The sequence below is a fragment of the Pezoporus occidentalis genome, unplaced genomic scaffold (assembly GCF_034315485.1).
Source record: "Pezoporus occidentalis ecotype Australia unplaced genomic scaffold, CSIRO_AGI_Poc_V1 ctg46, whole genome shotgun sequence".
Lineage (NCBI taxonomy): Eukaryota > Metazoa > Chordata > Aves > Psittaciformes > Psittacidae > Pezoporus > Pezoporus occidentalis.
Window position 1 is genome coordinate 2,259,852 of NW_026915791.1, and position 19,865 is coordinate 2,279,716.

The following is a 19,865-nucleotide window of genomic DNA, read 5'->3' on the forward strand; positions in this document are numbered from 1 at the left end:
AACAGTTGTGCGCTATTCATGATCAGTGTCTATTCAATCACATTAGTACAATAACAATCTGCAGGGATGTCACCAACATTTAAAAACTGGAATTCTGTTGCACATAGAACTACCTGAAATGTTGCGGGTTTCTAAGGATCTCAGATCTAAGGATTAGATCTAAGCATTTTCTTGTTTATGATTTTGGGATAGGAACTTAGAAAGGCTGAAATCAAACCTTTCCCATGAGCCAGGAGCTTGAAGGCTTTTGAATCACAGAAGATTCCCCAGACAGCAGGGGAAACAGTGATTCCCATCCCCCTGTTCAGGCCGTAGACCCTGATGGACTCTGACACCCAACGTCCATTCTTGGGTCTGGTCTGGGAAGGAATGACTAAAGCAGGGAGGAGCTTTAACCTGTACTAATGGTACTAACCTCTGTTCTTCTGTATATAAATGTTCAGACACCATCAGGTAGACTTATGTGCAGGTAAGTCCTTCTTATTTGTGAAGTCCTTGATATGTGTTCAAAAAACACCTTATGAAAGTTATAATCTGGAAATAACAATAAAAAGCTAGTATTTAATCATTATTTACCATAAGTATCTCCACTATAAATTAATTTAGAATCAAAATTATAGAACATAATTAAAATTAAATGTATGATTACTATGAAAACCCTCCTGCTAGATCTAATAATCCAGTTCTGTATCTGGGATGTGCAGGTGGCCAGCCCCTAAAATAAATCAGACGGAAATGAGCTGATTCAGGTAATATTAAGTGGAAAAATCTCCTCTGAATCTGAGTGACTTTGAACCTTTGAGAGGTTAGAAAAACATCTGGTATGTATCCCATTTCCTGCTTCTCTTGCTTTCCTTTCCAGCCTGTCTTTGAAAGAGTTTGCTGTGAAATGGCCACAGCAAATGCATGATTCTGGTAACAAGGTCCATCATAAACACTGAGGCAAGGAAGTGTCTTCCACAATAAGTTTTCCAGATTTTGCTCCTCTCTGAAGTTGCTGAAGGGATTTAATTTTGCGCGTTAGTGTCAACAAGAAACTGGCAACTCCTTTGGAAGACAAACCTGTGTTTTTATTTCCATTCACATACATAAGGAAGTCTTGGTTTTAGGCAGAAGGAATGCACACCTATAGAGGAAAACCAAGAATGTGATGCTAGTGTAACAAAACTCTTAGAAGTCTAATAATTATTAATTAAGATCTAATTTTTACAGAAAAAACAAAGTAGTGCTGTATTACGCTTTCTTTCTTTTCCCAATGGCTCCAGGTGCTGATGTTGGGGTCTTAGTCTGGGGCTAGCCCTGAGTGTCATGGCAAAAGTCAGCATCAGGGGTCCCTTGCTGGGATGAAAGTGAAGTCCACAGATTTTAAACACATTTTACATGGATGCACATCTGTTCCTCCATGCAGGGGAGATGGCTGCACCTCTGGAGCCATTAATCTTTAGTGAATCATAAAATTAATCAGTTATGTTTTTTCTAAATAGACCTTTAGCAAGGTCAGCTATGGTCTCTAAGAAAGGCTGTTGATCAACATGTGGGATCCCCCTGTGAAAAGCAAAGGAGCAACATCCTGACATCCACAAAGCCAATCTCAGTCCCTGGTGTGGTGTAGGTTTTGTGAATCTAATCTGAATGCTTCCTGGTGGCCCTAGGGAAGTGTTGTGAGGTCAGTAATATACCTTGTATTGCCAAAACTGTTATACATCTATGCACTCTTTCTCTTTAAAAAAAAAATCAAACCCAAAACCCTCCAGTTTTTATAAAGTGAATAAAGAACAAAATTAAATGTTAAAGATTCTTCTCAAGCTGTTCTTCAACTACACTTCATAACTGTTTCTGATGTTAAATCATTGTGCTGCTAGCATACAATATGTTTTTATTGTTTACAGTAGGGAAAAATAAAGAAGTAATATAACCTTGTGGTCTCTTTCTAAATGAAATGAATGTCTGATAGATTCATGGAGCTTTTGGAAAGGGTAGAGGAAGCAGTGCTCTGGAAATCACGTTAATATTGCAGCTTGCTGAACATCTACAGGTATTTTATAATGATGTGAGGAGGAGAGGTTGGGGCAGGAGCTGGGGACTTAAGGAGCTGGGGACTTAACTGTGCAGCTGATCTAACCAGAATGTGATACCTTTCACAAGGAAGAAGCATTCGTTTTTGTTAATTGGGTAGAGGCAGTAGAAGTATGTGATATAGTAAGGCAGTAAAAGTATGCGTTCATTGTTGGACTTGGAAGTGTACAGATTGAATGTTGAAGATTTTTTACATCAGTCAGGGGAATGACAGTTGTAATAACACCCATCACTTTTCTATGATATGTGTAAAATCCCTGAGAGCCTTCTGGTAATACCTTCTTCTTAATAGGGGAGAGATGAAAAGTGGATAAATGAAATTAAGTATCCTACGTGGGTAAGTGACCACATATAGATTTAAATGAATGAAAGATATTTGCAATATAAAAAGGTAATTCAGAGCTTCCTCCGAAGCAACACTTGTACCTGGGGTTCATCCTGCTGTTTTGCAAGATCAAAGGATTATCAATGTACCAAACTGGTAGGAGGTTTTTAAATTGAAAACAAAATACTTCTTTGATTTCAATATCAGAAGTAAACTTTGCTTCTTGGTATTCCTCACAATAACTTTGTAACTTCTTTAAAATAATTTCAGTATTCAAGTCAGATGTGAACCTGAAAAAAGGAAAGAGGAATCATTTGGACTACTTCTGATTTTAGGGTAATCTGATGGTCAACAATTCTTCTGTAAAAAAAAAAAACAAAACCTATATTAAATTTTAAAAGTATTTCTAAAAATATGGAAATGTGCCAAACTAAGTAGATTTCATTTTGAAAGGAAACAAGTAGACAAATTGAGTTAGGATCAGTTCTCTGTTTTGACATCTTTGGAACATGTTTTTTTTATAAAATATTTTGTGCTTTTTATAATATATATATTTTATAAAAACAAGTCTCTCCCTAGCCCCAAATTCACAATCTGAATATTTCTCTTTGAGGAATCTATATATTTTCATATACAAATTTTCATGTACCTGACTGAGTCACAGTCAAGTATTAAACCCCAGACACCTTTAGCACCTTGGTGACCATATGCACCGTAAAATCAAAGAATACTTTAGGTTGGAAAGTACCCTAAAGTTCATCTGGTTCCAACCCAGGCATAGGCAGGAACACCTTCCACTAGACCAGTTTGCTCCAAGCCCTGCCCAACGTGGTCTTGAACGCTGCCAGGGATGGGGCAGTCACAGCTTTTCTGGGCAACCTGTGCCAGTGCCAAGGCACCCTCACAGTGAAGAACTTCATCCTAATATCTGATCTAAATCTCCCCTCTGTCAATTTAAAGCCATTTCCCTCTTGTCCTACCCCTACATGCCCTTGTCAAAAGTCCCTCTCCAACCTTTTATCCCCCTTTTCTGTGTGTAGTGCACATGCCAAACCTCCTTTTTCAGTTTCTCCGTATCTAGCTGACAGGAGCTTTCACTCAGCTTGAAACCCTTCTGAAGTCTTTCTTCTAGCCCCGAGTTGCTTTGAAATCCTTTTAGATGTTTCAGTTCCTCTTTTTGTTTGTATTTAGTTTTTCCTGCTAGTTTTCTCTTTTAATGAATTCCTCAAAGCAGATGGTCTTCAGACTCTGTTTCTTTCAAGAGGCATATTCTCTCATCTAAAAGAGACATATTTCTCTCATCTGAAGATCAGACAAGAAGACTTCATTGCCTTAGTGGGGAACATATATACCCAGAAAATGCACACTTTGCAGGGGCTTTAATCCTCAGGCCTACAGCAAGGAGAGTCTGTGTTTACTATGGTTTGCAAAGGTGTTCCATCTTTCTGCCTTAGATCTGGGAAATCTTGAATTCTGTGGATTCACCTATGTGTTCAATCCATACTCTTTCTGGAAGAAGGTAAGAGTCTTTTGGTCATGAACGCAATACCAGAAGAGGACTTCTCTTTTGGGGCAGCAGGAGAAAGTAGCTTCTGCATCACTGTTTCTTCCTGCTCTGTGCTCCCCCAGCCCAAAGCAGTCTGGAACATCCTGTCATGAGAGGATCCAGTGACGAGAGCAAAATCGATGTGTCGCCTTCCTCCATGTCTTGTTGACTGAAGAGAATTGGACTTCTTTCTCAAGGTCTGTCTCAGCTTAAGACTGGTCTTCTCACACCTCTTAGCCCACCTGCTCTACAAAGTAGAACACACACTGGTACAAGTCGCAGGAAGGATGTCCTGTTTTCTCCCATTTTGATTTTGTCCTTTTGGCAATGGGATCAGCTCATTCTCTGACAGGAAGATGTCCCCCCCTTCGGTGTTCTTAAACTCATTGCAGGCAGAGATCGAAACCCTGAAACCTGACTTGAGTCCCTTTTTTCACCTTCACGTCTTCCTGCCTCAAGGGGCTGTCAGAGATTTTTCTTCTTTGTCCAAAGATTAAAACTGTCTGGGAAGTCTCACTGTCAGACAACGTTTGGGCTTCCACCAACCTCTGCAAGAAAGCAGCGAGTTCTAAGTATCACTGCAGTCTGCATGAAGTCTCCCTCTTGGTGGCAGACTGTGCATCTCCATCTTGACTTGACTCTCTTCAATCCCAAGCAGCTGTAAGCAGGTGGGTTTCCCTGGTGCATCCCTGCTGGACTCCTGCTCAGCAAGTGACTCTACCATATCCTAGTGTCAAGGACAAGGGTTAGTTAATATTATGAGCATCTTCAGATATCTCATTTGTGTAGTACTCGGAGTAGCAAGGAATACAGAAGGGAGGATGCTTAGAGAAATAAACAATTATACTATTTCATTATATCTTTATATCTTTTCAGTTTTTATGTATGCATCTCTGATTTGACCTGTAAAACTGCAAAAGCACCCTCAGATAACTTGGCAGTAGGAAACACTGATGGCATGGCCTGTTGATGCACAGTTTCCAGATGCATGGCTTGTTGCCTGCAATGGTGTCGACTGCTTCTTATAATCCAGTCTGTCATTTGGATGAGCTCCAAACAACACTGGGGGATGTCAGTCTGCTCTCCCATACTTTAATTCCTCCCTCAGAAACCATTTTGGCAGGTTTTTTGTTGCACAGACATGCCAAGCTGTAACTTGTACTTTACAGTCCTGATACTACAACTACCCCAGCCTGTCTGCTGCCTTTGCAGCCCTTTCCTACAAACTGTCTCAGGAGAATCCACTACAGCTCTCACTGCTCTGTGTGCAGAAAATTAGTCTTCTAGTAGTGGAAAACCCTGAAAACTTCATTGTGAATCGGTAAGTAAATACTGCACCTGAATTCCTCACTCTTTTCTGAGAAGTGCAGACAACTTATGCTTGTTTTAGGATAGACCAGGGTCTTATTTTCCCCTGGTGGTGTTTCAGATCCAGCAAACATCTGCAGCAAAACTCCCTTCCAAGTTGTGCCTCCCATCAGGACAGCAGCAATGGCAGGTGCCAGCGCAGTGAGATGGGCACACGCTCAGGTCTTTGTGCCTCTGGGCGTTTTGTCTGATAAGAAAGCTTGTTAACATGCAAACATCTTGGAACTGTAAGCCAGTTGGGAAGTGAGCTTTGTATTAGTGGCTTTATATTCATGTGGAGAATAACACTTCCAATATGGTCCTCTACATAAACAAAGCCCACAACTGGTGTAACTGACAGCAGATCCATTTGCTGCCTGGTTGCATTTCAAAAGTATTACATGCCTTCGCAAATGAGCTGAACTATTTTGGGTAGACAAATTGCATGTGGGGGAGAACTAGGATGACTCTTGCAATTTAATTTAATTTAATATTGATTTCTTTAATGCCCAGAGGACCAAGGAGGTCACACTGACTTCATGATGGAGGAGCTAGTAACCTATCCAGATGTGTCTAGGAAGATGCATAGATCTTTTTGCCTTGTCCCTTTCATAGCAAAAGTGTTGCAGAAAGTCAGAATTCACCCAAGGAAATTCCCCAGGTTTAATTGCCTAAAAGGATCAAGGGCAGGGTGGTTTCAGGACAAGCACCTTGTCTCAGGTCTGACATCTTTTGGTTTTAGTACTAGATTTTTGCTCAACGTTCCTCACATCATGATGCTTGCGCTGTCCTCAGGGTTAAAGTGGATTGCTCTTTGCTACCAGGAGATATTCTTATCCACTTGTTAATGTCTTGCTCATCTGCACCATTTATCTGTGGAGAGAAATGCCCCAATGCAAAACGTTCTGAGCGGTGGGTGTTTTGAAGAGGAAGGCTATCCTGGTGCAAAGCACCTAATACAAAGGAAATGTTAATATTTACTTACATAGCCTGCAGTCTGACAGCTGGGTGGGAGCTGAATAGTGCCTTTCACCTGAAATCATGTACCCCCTGTACCTGATATATCTGTTCAGGGAGCTCTGAGCTGTGAGTGTCCCACTTCTTTGAATTCTTGTAATGTTTCTTCTACATAGACAAACATTAATCTCTCTGACACTACAGCTATGGAAATTCCTGGCATTTTTGGTGAACCTCATTGCATGTGAAAGTCATCTGCTGTTTCACTTAACCAGTTTGATAAGGAAGCATTGTGCTTATGTCTGTCAGTGAGCAGAAACTGTTATTAATGTCTATTAAATGAACGCCAAGATGTAACTACATTAGAGTATTTTAATCAATTTTCCTGGATAATATAATCTGTGATCACTCTGTGTTTGACAGTTTTTGTGAATGCGAAAGTTTACCTACTAACTCTGATATTTAAATTCACCCCAAGCCAAAAAAAAATAGGTTTTGCATGCAATAATAAATTCCACTTAGAAAACAAATGACACTATATGAAAAAATTGTGAAAATAGCTCTGTAAATGCATATGCACAACTAATTATGTCAAAAGAGTTTATTTATCGTTTTTCCAATCATTCCAGCAAGTACCACATAACTTATCTCCAGGTAGATAGCAAAACATGCATTTTAAATACTCATCTACAGCATAAAAAAATGCTAAATTCTTGTTAAAACTATGTTTTCCCATGATCATGATATTCAGCAAGAAGGCAGACGAGAGTCACTGAGTTGTATGATATAAACTTATTGCTCTAATAGGTATCATTACATAGAATCATAGAATCACAGAATCGTTAAGGTTGGAAAGGACCTTAAGATCACCTAGTTCCAACCCCCCTGGTGTGGGCAGGGACACCTCACACTAAACCATATCACCCAAGGCCTCATCCAACCTGGCCTTGAACACTGCCAGGGATGGAGCATTCACAACCTCCCTGGGCAACCTATTCCAGTGCCTCACCACCCTAACAGGAAAGAATTTCCTTCTTATATCCAATCTAAACTTCCCCTGTTTAAGTTTTAACCCAAATGTACACAATTTGATAATAGGAATGAAGGAAGACCCAGGTAACTAAAGAGTGGTCAGTCTAACCTTGGTGTTGCAAGATCAGGGAGCAGATCCTCCTGGAAACTATGGCAGGGTACACGGACAATAAGAGGGGGATTGGTGTAGCCAGCATGGTGGCTTTATATAACAGGGCTACAGCATTGGTGGTTAAGAAAAGAGCATCTGATGTCATCTATCTGGACTTGTGCAAGACATTTAAAACTGTTCCACACAACATCCTTGTCCCTAAATTGGAGAGGCATGGACCACTCGGTGGATAAGAATTGTCTGGATCATCACACTCAAAGAGCTGTGGTCAATGACTTGATGTCCAAGTGGAGACTAGCGACAAATTCCTCAGGGATCGATATTGGGACTGGTGCTGTTTAACACTTGCTGGTGACATGGACAGTGGAATTGAGCGCACCCTTAACGAGTTCAGAGGAGTCCACAGAGATGCTCTGAGGGCTGGAGCGCCTCTGCTATGGAAACAGGCTGAGAAAGTTGGGCTTGTTCAGCCTGGAGAAGAGAAGGCTTCAGGGAGACCTTACAGCAGCTCCAGTGCCTGAAGGGGCTGACAAGAAATCTGGAGAGGGACTTTTTACAAGAGCCTGTAGGGACAGGACAAGGGGGAATAGCTTTAAATTCGAGGAAGGGAGATTTAGATTAGACATTAGGAAGAAGTCCTTCCCTATGAGGGTGGTGAGGCAGTGGGAGAAGTTGCCCAGAGAAGCTGCGGCTGCCCCATCCCTGGCAGTATTCAAGGCCAGGTTGGATGGGGCTTGGAGCAACCCAGTCTAGGGGAAGGTGTCCCTGCCTGTGGCAGGGAGGTGGAACTGGGTGAGCTTTATAAGATCCCTTTCAACACAAACCGTTTTGTGATTCACGTTTGTGCCATCACTGAATGGCTGTTTTCTGTGTAAATATTGTCAGAGGGTTTCTTCAAGTCATAGAGAGCTGTACCTTTTGAATGTTAAAATGAAATTTTATTTTTCTTAAAAAGGAAGAAATTTAACTTTCAGATGAAACACTGTATGGCTGTGGAAGGTCTGGTATGCTCCAGGTCTGGAAGAGAAACTGAACTTGGAAAGGACTTTTAGGAATATAGGGTATTGAAAATTTAAGTGGGATTATCAGCTTTTCAGCTGTTCCTATGAATAAAACCCTGTATATTTTCTGTGTTTCTACAAGCCTGAAGCCTTATTTTACATTTCTTACTGTTAAGTAAAAACTACAGAAGACTATAAATGCAGAAATCTTAATTATGTAAAAGAGAGCCCTGTTTGCTTACTGATGCATAAAAAGTTCATACTGGGGACTTAGACCTTAGTCATGTCAGTTTAGTTTTATTTTATTTTATTTTATGTTTTCCTACAAAAATTGCTTTCAGCTTTGCTGTGCGGCTTTGGGTCCCCTATTTTCACATATCGCTGCTTGTAAGACAATGTTAATCTAAAAAAGGTTTTCTGTTTGTAATTTAACTTCATGTAATTGTTTAAGAATGCTGATGTGTATATTCATGGAACATTTCTGGACTACCCTAGTCCAGTATCACAAATGAGGAGTAATGGTGTTCTCTGGGTTATATCAATGTCCCTCTTGCAGATTTAACTAGAATTCGTATTCTTCTGACCCAGGTTTTAGTCTCAAATTGAGGTCTTGTGGTTAATCCTTGTTTCCAGCCATGTCATACTGACCAAATGCAGAGCTTTCTGAGCCACCCTGGCACGTTCCCAAGTGCTGGGGCAGGACCATCATGTCTCCCTGGAAATGTGCCAATGGAGAGGGCACTTTCTGCAGTGCGCTCCACATTGGAGGGGCCCCTCTGAGAGAACCAGGAGCATGCTCTGCTCTGTGTAATTACACCTGCAAAATGTTGAGCGATTTGGTCTGATTGAAAGCCTGGAGGGTCAGAACATGGGATTTTTTTTATAAAATCAGTACCTACTCCTCATGTGGGGACAATACCCTGCCACTCAGTGTCAGCGGCACTGACTGATCGCTATGCGATTCCCTCCAATTATCAGATTCCTAAATCCCCAAAGTGCTTTCCAAGGTAGTGTTTAGAAATGCATTTAAATGCATTTACTGTCATCAATTCTGCTAAGTGCTCTTCTGGCTGCCTTCTATGAAAGCAAGAACAGCGCTTCTCATTTTGTTGTGTTTTGCTTGTGGTAAAGGCCCCTACTTTTAGCAGGTGAAGCTCTTGATTAGGCTGTTGGAGAAATAACGTGAAAAAGATGTTATTTGCCAGCTGACCTGGCTTGTTGAGAGGAGATAGGAGGTAAAGGTGAAATTAAAGGAAACAAACTTCAGTGTGATTCTGTCTGGCTGCATCTTCCACACACCAACTGCTCAGTGACAGCCAGAGTCTGGAAAAGGAATTTGTTTCCTAGCTGTTGCTGTACTGCAGATATGTAATTCAAATACAGGGGAGGTTGCTGTAGGTCTCCATCAGCATTGTGAGAGCAGGGTTTGTACTAGATCTGACCAAAAACCCACTGGGGCTGAACTGCAATTTGGCAGCAGCCCACAGCAGATGCTGAAAGAAGAGTATGAAAACCAGGATGGATGACAAGTTGTGCTTTGCTGGTAGTCACTCCCAGCATCCATAGACTTATAGTTCAGGGATTTCTGGAGTTAGGTGATATTTTTGTCTTTAAAAGTTCTTGATGGTTTACTTTCCATGAATTTCACCTACTTGCATTTCAAACCTAATTTTATTTCTAACGAAAATAGGTGTTCATTGTCCAGCTTCTCTCTGACCTCATTTGGCTGTGACATACACCTCCTACATGGATGCAGACAAACATAGGTACAAATGATCAATTCCTCTGGTGAAATGTGTTTCTTGGCATCCAAGGGGCTCTCCAGCATCGAGGCAAACCAGATCAGCTGAAAAACCTGTCCCTTTATGTAGGTCACATACACTTTTGAGCGAGTCATCTTTAGGAGTTGACCCTTGTGCTAGGGAGAGGAGAACTTTTGGATGAGCAGATGTGGTTCCCAAAGCTGAGGACAAGCAGAAAGGTCACTGCACTTATCTGGGTATGGGTAGAGACAGAGCAAGTATTGACTTGCTGGGGATCCTCACCGAGAGACAGGTGCACATCAGCACAGCTTGCACCAGGGTGCAAAACACATCGAGTCCTGGATGCTGCTGTTCGCTTCCCCTGTGAAGGCTTTCAGGCAGGATTCCAACCTGCTCTTCTAAGGAATGGAGGTGCTGCATTGCTGCCTCTGCAGGCTTCTCTGCACTGCTCACTCACATCCCCAGGGGAAGGATGGCTAAAATAGGTGTTTCACATAGAATCATAGGATGGTTTGAGTTGGAAGGGACCTTAAAGCTCACCCAGTTCCAACCCCCTGCCATGGGCAGGCCCACCTTCCACTAGACCAGGTTGCTCCAAGCCCTTTAGTGTATGGTTCATTTGGTCCCCTCCAGTCAAGGTGTTTTCCTGCTAGCACTGAAGAACGAAGCAGGTTTTGCTCAAGCCCAAATCTAGTAGAGATGGAATGCCTCACTGGGTGGTAACCCCCAGGGGATCTTGTCTGGGTGACAGAGCTGCCACACGTTGTCCTGTCACTTCAGTCTGCATTGTTTAGTGTTTTCCTCTAAAGTCTGTGATAAATTCCTGAGCAATCCATTCTGAGAAGGCCACTGAGCATAAGCCTCTTGGGGCTCAAAGCCCAAGTACTTAGGAGCTGGGCAGGTGAGAAGCCTCTGCATGGTTGGTGATGCTCAGAGTCAGCTGAGACTCTCCTTGCTTCCATGCAGTTTCGATTGCTAATTGTTTCCTAAATATTCTAATTAATTTGTAAATCATGTTGCCATGGCAACAATAATTTCTATGCATTACAAATATCAGACACCTCTTGAATCAGTTTGTTTTCCCTTGTTGCCATAGTGACAGACATTTTGTCAGAATTATTTAGGTAGAAAGAAATTTGGAGACCTTTGAGGAGAAGGAGCTGCAGAAAGAGGGAGCTCCTTCGGGAGCCCAGCCTCCCTCCCAGCCTCTCTTATCCTTCACCTCCTCCTGCCCCATTGCAGACAGGACCCCAGGTCTGAGTGAGAGTTAGTGGGTTTGGATGCAAACAGCCCACTCAGCTACAGCCCTATCTCCATCTTCTTCACATCCAAACTCTATCATGTTGTTTGATAACTGACAATGTCCACCTGTCCTCTGGTTCAGGTTTGGATCTTTTCCAGCCTGGCAACCTTCAGTGCCTTCCTTCTCTGCAGTCTCTTTTAGTTCTGGGTCTTTGGTTGCATCTCAGCCTTTCTAGCCACTGTTTTTTAGAGCAATGTCTAATGAAACAGGTTGGAAAACTGCCTAAAAGTGTTTATCTGGTACATTCATTAGTGATGAAGAATAGGTGTGTTTTGAAAAATCTCAACAGCTCATTTATTTACCTAAGTGGCAGATGAGGTCTTTGAAAACTCTGGCTTGCAATGTCTATCATTGCAACTGCTTTTCTGCTCAGAACCAGTGTTGATTTACAGTGGCAGTTTGGTGATGAATTTATGGTCAATTTATTGAATCATTTTGGGGCACTCTGCCTCTCTGCCCCTCTAGCTCAGCTGTTGGGCTGTCAGGATCCGCTGCCCTGGGTGAGGTAGGCTCTCCAACATTGCCTCTGCAGGCAATATTACTTTTAGCTCTTAGGACTGCATAAAATGCTTGGAGTGGAAGAAAAGTCACAAGGAAAAAAAAAAATAATCTGAGCACTGCTGGTTTGATAACACACTCCAGGTTCCTATAATCTCTTTTTAGAGGAATAATGCCATTTTTAGATTGCATCATACTGACTCCAGTTGTATTTGGCAATCCAGAAAATAAAAAATATTCAAAATAGTCTGTTAAACATGTGTGTGCTCAATGGTGAAAATTAATCTTCTTCTCAAATTAATCTGAGTGTGAGTTAGGAATCTCCACTGTAGGATTGGACACTCCAGCAGGACTGCAGATCTGTGCCCTTTGTGTTGGATTTCTACTGCCACAGGATGTTTCTGCTACTTACCCAGTCTGCAGTGGGAAAGCCTGCTATCTCCTTCCACAGTAATATCATATTGGAAATGTCTGGGCAAAGGAGCCGGAACACTGAAGCAGCAAGTTGACATCTGGCAAACTAACTGAGGAAAATACATCGTGGCAGACTAATGCTTTTCCATACCAACTCTTTTGCAAATGCATCCATTCTCTGTGCATGTGCATGCAAGCATAGTGCCTCTGTATGTATAATCCTGAGCTCCAGTATAGTGCTGCTGAATGTATGAATATCAGCAAGTCAAATGGGAAAATACCCTGGAGAGAACCTTTTTCGTCTATGTTGAAGATAACCAGAAAATATAATGTAGAGTTCTTCCTCCTGAATAAATCACTGGAAGCAGTTATAGGGATTTACAATAACTGTTTGTGTTGCTCTTCCTTCTCTGCTGTCATATCTTCACCTGCATGCTTACCTCCACTTGGTGGTAGCATTTTCTCTGTCTTCCCTCTCTTCCAGCCTTTTAAGTAGCTGTGGGTGCATGCAAGGAGATGGTTCCCTTCTAAATATGTCACTGAAGTTGCATTATGTACTATTCCTCTGTGATGCAGTGAAGTTTGATATCCAGATCCTTCCTGGTCTGCATTTTCTGGAATTCAAAACATTTTCTTCTAATGTAAAAAGGAGAAGAAAAAAAAAAATCTTAAAAACTTCAAAGTGCCACCTTATGATCTAAGGTGTGCTTGATGCCCTTCATAGACCTGAGTCTGGAATGAGGTGGCAGTGGAGCACTGTCTGCCCCCAGACTAGTCTAAAATCTGATTCAGGAGCCTGGTGACAGGACTTGCCGGTGGTCCTCTTCAGTCAGGTGTAGTTTCAGTAGGTGAAAGAATCTCCTTCTCTTTGATTTCTCATGGGGAAAGGTGTGAAGGACTTGCAGCTAGGAGTGATGGTGGAACGGTTTTGGTGAGCCATGTGCCTATGAGGTGGGAAGGACAAGCATCCATGCTTCAGTATGACGTTACTGCAGCAGGAGCACCGCAGCTGCTTGGAGTCTCATGCCTGCAGACATGCTCCTGCCCCATCCTGGGCATGGCTGTGGTGGCTTCTGCATCTGCTTGCTGGAGGTGAGCTGTGCAGGGGTCTGCCTCGTCACTGCAGAGAGGGACTGATTGGAAATCTGAGCTGAGCAGCATGGGAGGGGGATTTTTCCAATTAAGAGAAGTGAAGGCAATGCTGCAGGAGAGAAGCCATGGCCAGCCAAGGCAATGCTGCGCGCAGGCAAGGTTCTCTGTGCACAGAGGATGCAGCTTGCTCAGATCAAGAAAGCAAGAGATGATGTTGCTGCTGGCTTTATTTTTCATTCTAGCTATTAAAATCTACATAAATGCTCCACCTTGATAATGGGCTGTACTTACTTTGCTTTTACTGCTTTTGGCTGACATTAACCTTTGGTGGTCTGAGAAAAACTGCAATTAAACATGGTGAGGTCTGCTGTGCCAAGGCATTCGCTTCTGTTTCTGTGATGCACAGGTGCATCTCATCTGCAGAGAAAAAATGCAGAACCACCTGCTGCAAATGAAATTATTGTAATATTGATTTTATTTTTTAAAATTGAATTCTACCATTTATGAGTAGCTTATCCGAACAGCATTTACTGCTGTTCTCTTTCCTAACAGCAGCAGGCTTCCAATCACTGGAAACACATGGTTATTAAAACAGAGTAAATCCATTTGCAAGTTTAAAATTCATTCTTTTTTAAAGAATTGATTGCCATAGGGGCTGGCCGAATTGTGAAATGGAAAGGGAAAGAAAACTTTTTCATCTCCTAATATCTCAAGGACATTGGCAACATGGATTGTGGTGGGAGCATTTGTTGCGGATTGTGCCACAAACACCTTCTGTGACCATTACATCTGCTTTTTACCCAGAGATAGAATGGGAAAGGAAGACTGGAGAACTTAACATGGATCCTGGTCAAACTCAGCCCTGAAGGTTTTCTGCAGAGAGGTGCAGCTGCTGGGCACTGCTAACAGGTTCTTTGCTCCAAAATAGTTTTGCTTAGAAACATGCAGGCAGGCTGTGTCACTGCCCGCCTCAGTAACAACGGACCGTGGAGCTGGGCATCCTGGTTCTCCTCCCTCCTGGGAAGGAATCTCTCATTTAAGAAAATCATTATTCTGCTTAAAAATGAGTGGAGAAAGCTCTTTGAGAATGCCTTTGAGAACTGGACCTGCTGTCTTGCTTGGAAGGCTGTAGGGGATAGAGATATGGCATGAGGCTAAAACTGAGTCTCTTCCCACGCATCTTTTAGGACTGCCCTCCTGCCCATTACCTGTCATATGCTGAATGTCACCCTGAGGTCAAAGCGATGAGGCTTGCCTCACGGATACTCTCACAAGAGAATCACAGAACGGTTTGGGTTGGAAGGGACCCCAAAGGTCACCCAGTTCCAGCCCCCTGCCATGGGCAGGGACACCTTCCCCTAGACTGGGTTGCTCAAAGCCCTGTCCAATCTAACCTTGAGCACTACCAGGGATGGGGCAGCCACAGCTTCTCTGGGCAACCTCTGCCAGTGTCTCAGCACCCTCACAGGGAAGAACTTCTTCCTGATACCCTATTTAAATCTCCCCTCTGTCAGTTTAAAGCCATTCCCTTTTGTTCTATCCCTACAGGCCCTTGTAAAAAGTCCCTCTCCAGATTTCTTGTCGGTCCCTTCAGGCACTGGAGCTGCTCTAAGGTCTGCCCTTAAGAAGCTTTCTGTTCTCCAGGCTGAACGAGCCCAACTCTCTCAGCCTGTTTCCATAGCAGAGGTGCTTCAGGCCTTGGAACATCCTAATGGCCTCCTCTGGACTCGCTCCAACAGGTCCACATCCTTCTTATCCTGAGGTCCCCAGAGCTGATAGCAGTGCTTCAGATGGAGTTATCAGTCAGCTGGAGCAGATATTCTAATTTCTATTGTAAGGTTTGTGGGGTTTTCCCCTTCAGGTGCTGTGTACGATTATCGAGGTCTTGCACAGCCTCCTAAAGGTTGTGGCAAGGGAACAAAAGGCCACGTCTCCTTATGCTGTTCTGTATTGCAAGGGAAGGGTGCCTGGAGTGGAGAAAATCTGGGATGTACATGCTTCGTTCTGTCAGTGTACAGAGCTCACTAAGGACATATGGTGCAAGGAATCCAAAAGCTATGGTAGCTTGGTATCAGTGCATATCAGTGTGCAGCCAGGGTAAGCTGGGTATTGCAGACTTTATGATGGCTTTGTAATTACAAGGGCTACTGGTTCTAATGCTGTGCATTAGAAATCATTATCTAGGATGAGAAATAAACCTCTTAACAGATTACTGTTTCAAAACGTATGATGCTTGGCTTTCTTGGAAGCAGCCGGCTTCAGTCTCTGTCAAGAGTAGTGTAATTACTGTAATGAGCTTTTGGCAGGCTTTTTTGGAAGTGCAGTTCTTTTTATTCTTCTTCTGAGAAAGCAAAACGAATATGTGAGTCTAGGATACGAAGGTGTCCTCCAAACCTCTTCCCCCACACTTTCCTCAATGCCTACATGCACAAAATGAAAGAGGAGAGGGCTTTTCGAGTCTCTTGCTAATGACACCTTTTCTTCCAAAGTGATGTCTCAGACTGTAAGCAGCTGCTTTTGGAGATTTCAACCTTGACAAGGCATCTGCTCCAACTGCTTTGGATGTGCAGATCGGGGGGGGGGGGGGGTGTGGCTTTCATAGTGGTTGACTAAACTCCTGGAATTTTACAGTGAAAATAAAGGAAGAGGCAGGTGGCACATATCTTCTGAAGCAGCAAGGCTAGAGCTAGTGGTGGTATTGCAAAGAAGCACAGTGAATCTTAAATCACATAAATAGTGACTGAGAGCTAGAAATAGTCCTGGATTCTCGTAGATGCTTTTACTGTCTTCCCGTTTAAACAAGTAGCACTCATGGAAATGCAATCAGCATGTGTAGTATTCATTTAAAACATTATTCAAACCTGTGATTTCCCCTTTTCAAAACCCATGAGCCTGGTTCTCCATTCCGTTGACATTTGGCCTTTTCTAACAGCTAAGCCTGTGTAATGTTTAGGAGGAGCCTGTGCTTTGCTGGAGTGAGGTGCTGTGTGCCATACTGCCTGTTGATGGTCCCCAGCAGGGACCGTCCTCCTCCCTCATCCTATTTCCTACAGTATCCACTCTTGGTTATTTTGGTGCCAGACAAAGTTATTCCTAGTGGAGATGGGAGCAGTGCCTGCACTCAACTGCCTGTGGTCCCAGTTGGTCCTAAGGTTTCAGTGGGTGGGACTGGCTGCTGCAAGTCAGGTGTAGCTTGTGTGTGTCTCTGCTGCTGGGGCAGAAGTGATGCTCCCAGACAGCTGAAGGGATGATGGGTCCTGGAAAGGCTGTGGACTGAAAATCAGCATGTGGGAAACAAAGGGATGAATATCCCTTTTTGCATAGGGGATGGTGTCTGGGCAGCTTTGCTCGCTCGTTTAATTTGTCCTGATCCCTGGGCTTCAAAACAGAAGTGGATGTTGGTAGCACATCGGCAGGTTTTTTTCCAGCCTGGAATACCCTGGGACATCAAACTGACCTGCTTTAATGTGGCTTTCAGTAGCCAAGGGGGCTGTTGAATTTGCAAATATCTTCTCCCCAAGGAAGAAGTAGAGTGAGGGAACACCACATATACCACACATGCCCCCAGGCTCTGCCCTAGATGAGCATGCTGTTCCCACTGCTGCTAGGTCTCACTCCTCCATGTGCTCACTGTATCAGCACATTTTGCTGCCAATAAATTCCTTGCTCAGCTGAGAGGACCAAAAGCACAGCAGGGCACAGGGCTCTGCACTGGGGCTGGAAGGGATGGCACAGGCAGGTGATGCTTCAGCCTTCGTCTGCAGCACTGCCTCTTTGAGCAGAAGTGTTCAATTGCAGGGATTGCACTCGGTTTGGAGCCTCTTCCTGGGGTCACATGCTCTCTCAGCCATCCCGAAGCCCTGATCTGCGGCAGTCTGTTACCAGTTTAGGGCAAGGAAGGCAGGGGCAAAACTGGGAATTAATAGAAAAACAGACTGAGAAGGTTGTGCGTGACCACACTAAACCTCAGCACAAGACAAAGTGCTTGTTTTGCTTTTTGTTTTCACCAGTGCAGACCCTGTGGTACTGAGGCTCTGCTGCAGAAGGAAAAGGGAGATGGGGAGCACAGTATAGTTTGAATGTCAGCATGGCTGCTGACAGCCATTCTGCAGCGGTGACATCCTGAGCCTCTGCTCAAGCTTGTTTGAATAATGTTCACAAATACATAGACTTTTTATCCTTCCTTGTCAGTTGATGAATTGATGATTTATGAATTTATTTCTGTTATATGACTGGCTCTGTGGTCCTCTAAGGATTATCCATAATAAAAGAGATTGACAGAAAATAACAAATGCAAAAGTCTGTCTAGCAGCTAATGTGTTTTGGGGTTTTTCCCATGCTACCAGCTCAATTTTTATGGCAGTGAAAAGCAGTGCTTCTGCAGTACAAAACTAAACCTGATAGCAAATTTACTTCCATCTGGAGGACAGTGTGGCCTTGTGTGCAGTGCAAGAGTGTCGCAGGAACTCCTATCTGGAGCAGGTCACATGTGTGAGACAGCACAACCTACTCTTAACAAAGTTCTGCCACATTCATATTCCCTTTGAAGCAATTACCATGAGGACTAGTTGCTAAAATTGCACCTCCTGGGACCCATGAACTGGAAAATGGACCCAGCTTCCACTCCTTGCAGCAGTGATGCTGCATGTGCCTGTCCCCTATCTTGCTCAGCTTCACTCAGGGGAGCTTGTGGAAGCTCTTGCAGACTGATGCTGGCATTGCCTCATGTTGAGTGCTTCTGTCTGAAACCTTAATGCCCTGTAAAGTAGCTTATAGTGCTCGTGCCTCAACAGGAGATTAATTTCAAGGGAAAGCTGCAGATTCACGTAGCTGGATAACCCTTTAGCACAAAACTTTTGGAGAAGGAAAAAGTAGTGTTGAGGGAATGATTTCGTTCAAGTATTGTATACTTTTGATACTCTGAGAACTTGAATTTTTGTACTTCTTAGTTTAGCCCTGCGCTTTTATTCATCTGATGAAGGATAGCTCCAGCAACTACATTTTTGGAACATTTTACAACAGGAAAAAAAACCAAGCTGCTTGTTTGTATAACAGGCTTGAAAACAAAGCAATTGCAGGCTACTCAGGGTGTAACAAAGGCCTGCACAAAATGTATTTTGCTCACTATTGTCAGCTTTATTTAGATCTTCAAAGTGAATATTTGCATTTAAGTATATTCTAATAGCTGTCTGTATTGCTGCATGTGAAAATCTAATCTCTGTGACGAATTATGTTCCTATTCAGTGCATTAGGTGAAAAGACTCCACATTTCTAAAGCTAAACTGTCACCATGTTAACAAAACTTCTTACAAAGATGCTGCAATTGTTACTAGCATTCGAGTTTGCATATGGACTGTTTTTCCTGTGCTGCCTCAGAATTATTTCCTTTTGCAGCTCAGGGCCCTTTCTGCTGAGCACTATGTGCTTTGCAGCTGCTCTTTTACCAGTGTCTGTACCTGTTCTGAATGCACCTCTGACTTACTGGGGACAGGTTAGCAGTGCTGGTTTTCTGCAGAGACTTGGGTCTTTTCTGCTGGTGCCTAGACCTTTGAACTTTGTACCACTGCAAACAGCATCCCCCTTGCTGCTGGACATGCTGATGTTGTGGGGAGCCTATTTCCACCCCTACCCTTCAGACTGGGTTTCACGTAATTTCAGTGGTACCCAAGTTTTCTATACTCTGGTACAAGTGCAGTGCAATTTATTTTCATGGTCCTTGTGGTGGTTTGTTCTGTGGGCAGCAAATGGAGCAGACCCCTAGGAACAAAGGCAGGAGGCAGCCCATGGCCCAAGTACAGGCAGTGCCAAGTGTCCCTCCAACAAGAGGTAGCAAGTTCAGGGACATTACAAAGCAGGGTGCAGCAGGCTTGGCACATCCTCCCCATGGTCTGGGTATCACTGTGCTCCACTGTGCCAGAAATGTGTAAGTGGGGTGCTCAAGGATGTGTGTCTCAGGGCTGGTGCCTGTCTCCTGTATTGTCTTTTGTACCATGTACTCGGCTGCTATGTTTCGTGGGCTTTCTCTGTTCCCCTTTGTATACTGTAGCTTTACAAGAAAGACTGTGGTCTGAGTTGATGGGGATGGAGGAAAATTCATACTTTTAAGGAAATAGACCTGGGCTTTGTCTTTAAATTAGAAATAACAGGTGAACCCACTTAGGAAAAATCCAAGGTGTGTAAATCATGTGCAGTGAAAGGAACAGATATGATCGTGCTGCTGGGTGCAGGCTGCTGCTATTTAGACTTTGCTTTGAAGCTCTAGGGGTTGAAACAGCTGCTGAAAACTCACCTGGCAAAACCCCAGCATTCAGCTGCTGGGTTGGTGAGTTAAATGGCTCCTGTTGTGATTGGAGCTGGAGCAGGGCAGAGAGAAGGTCATACAAGGAGTCGAGTGGGAAG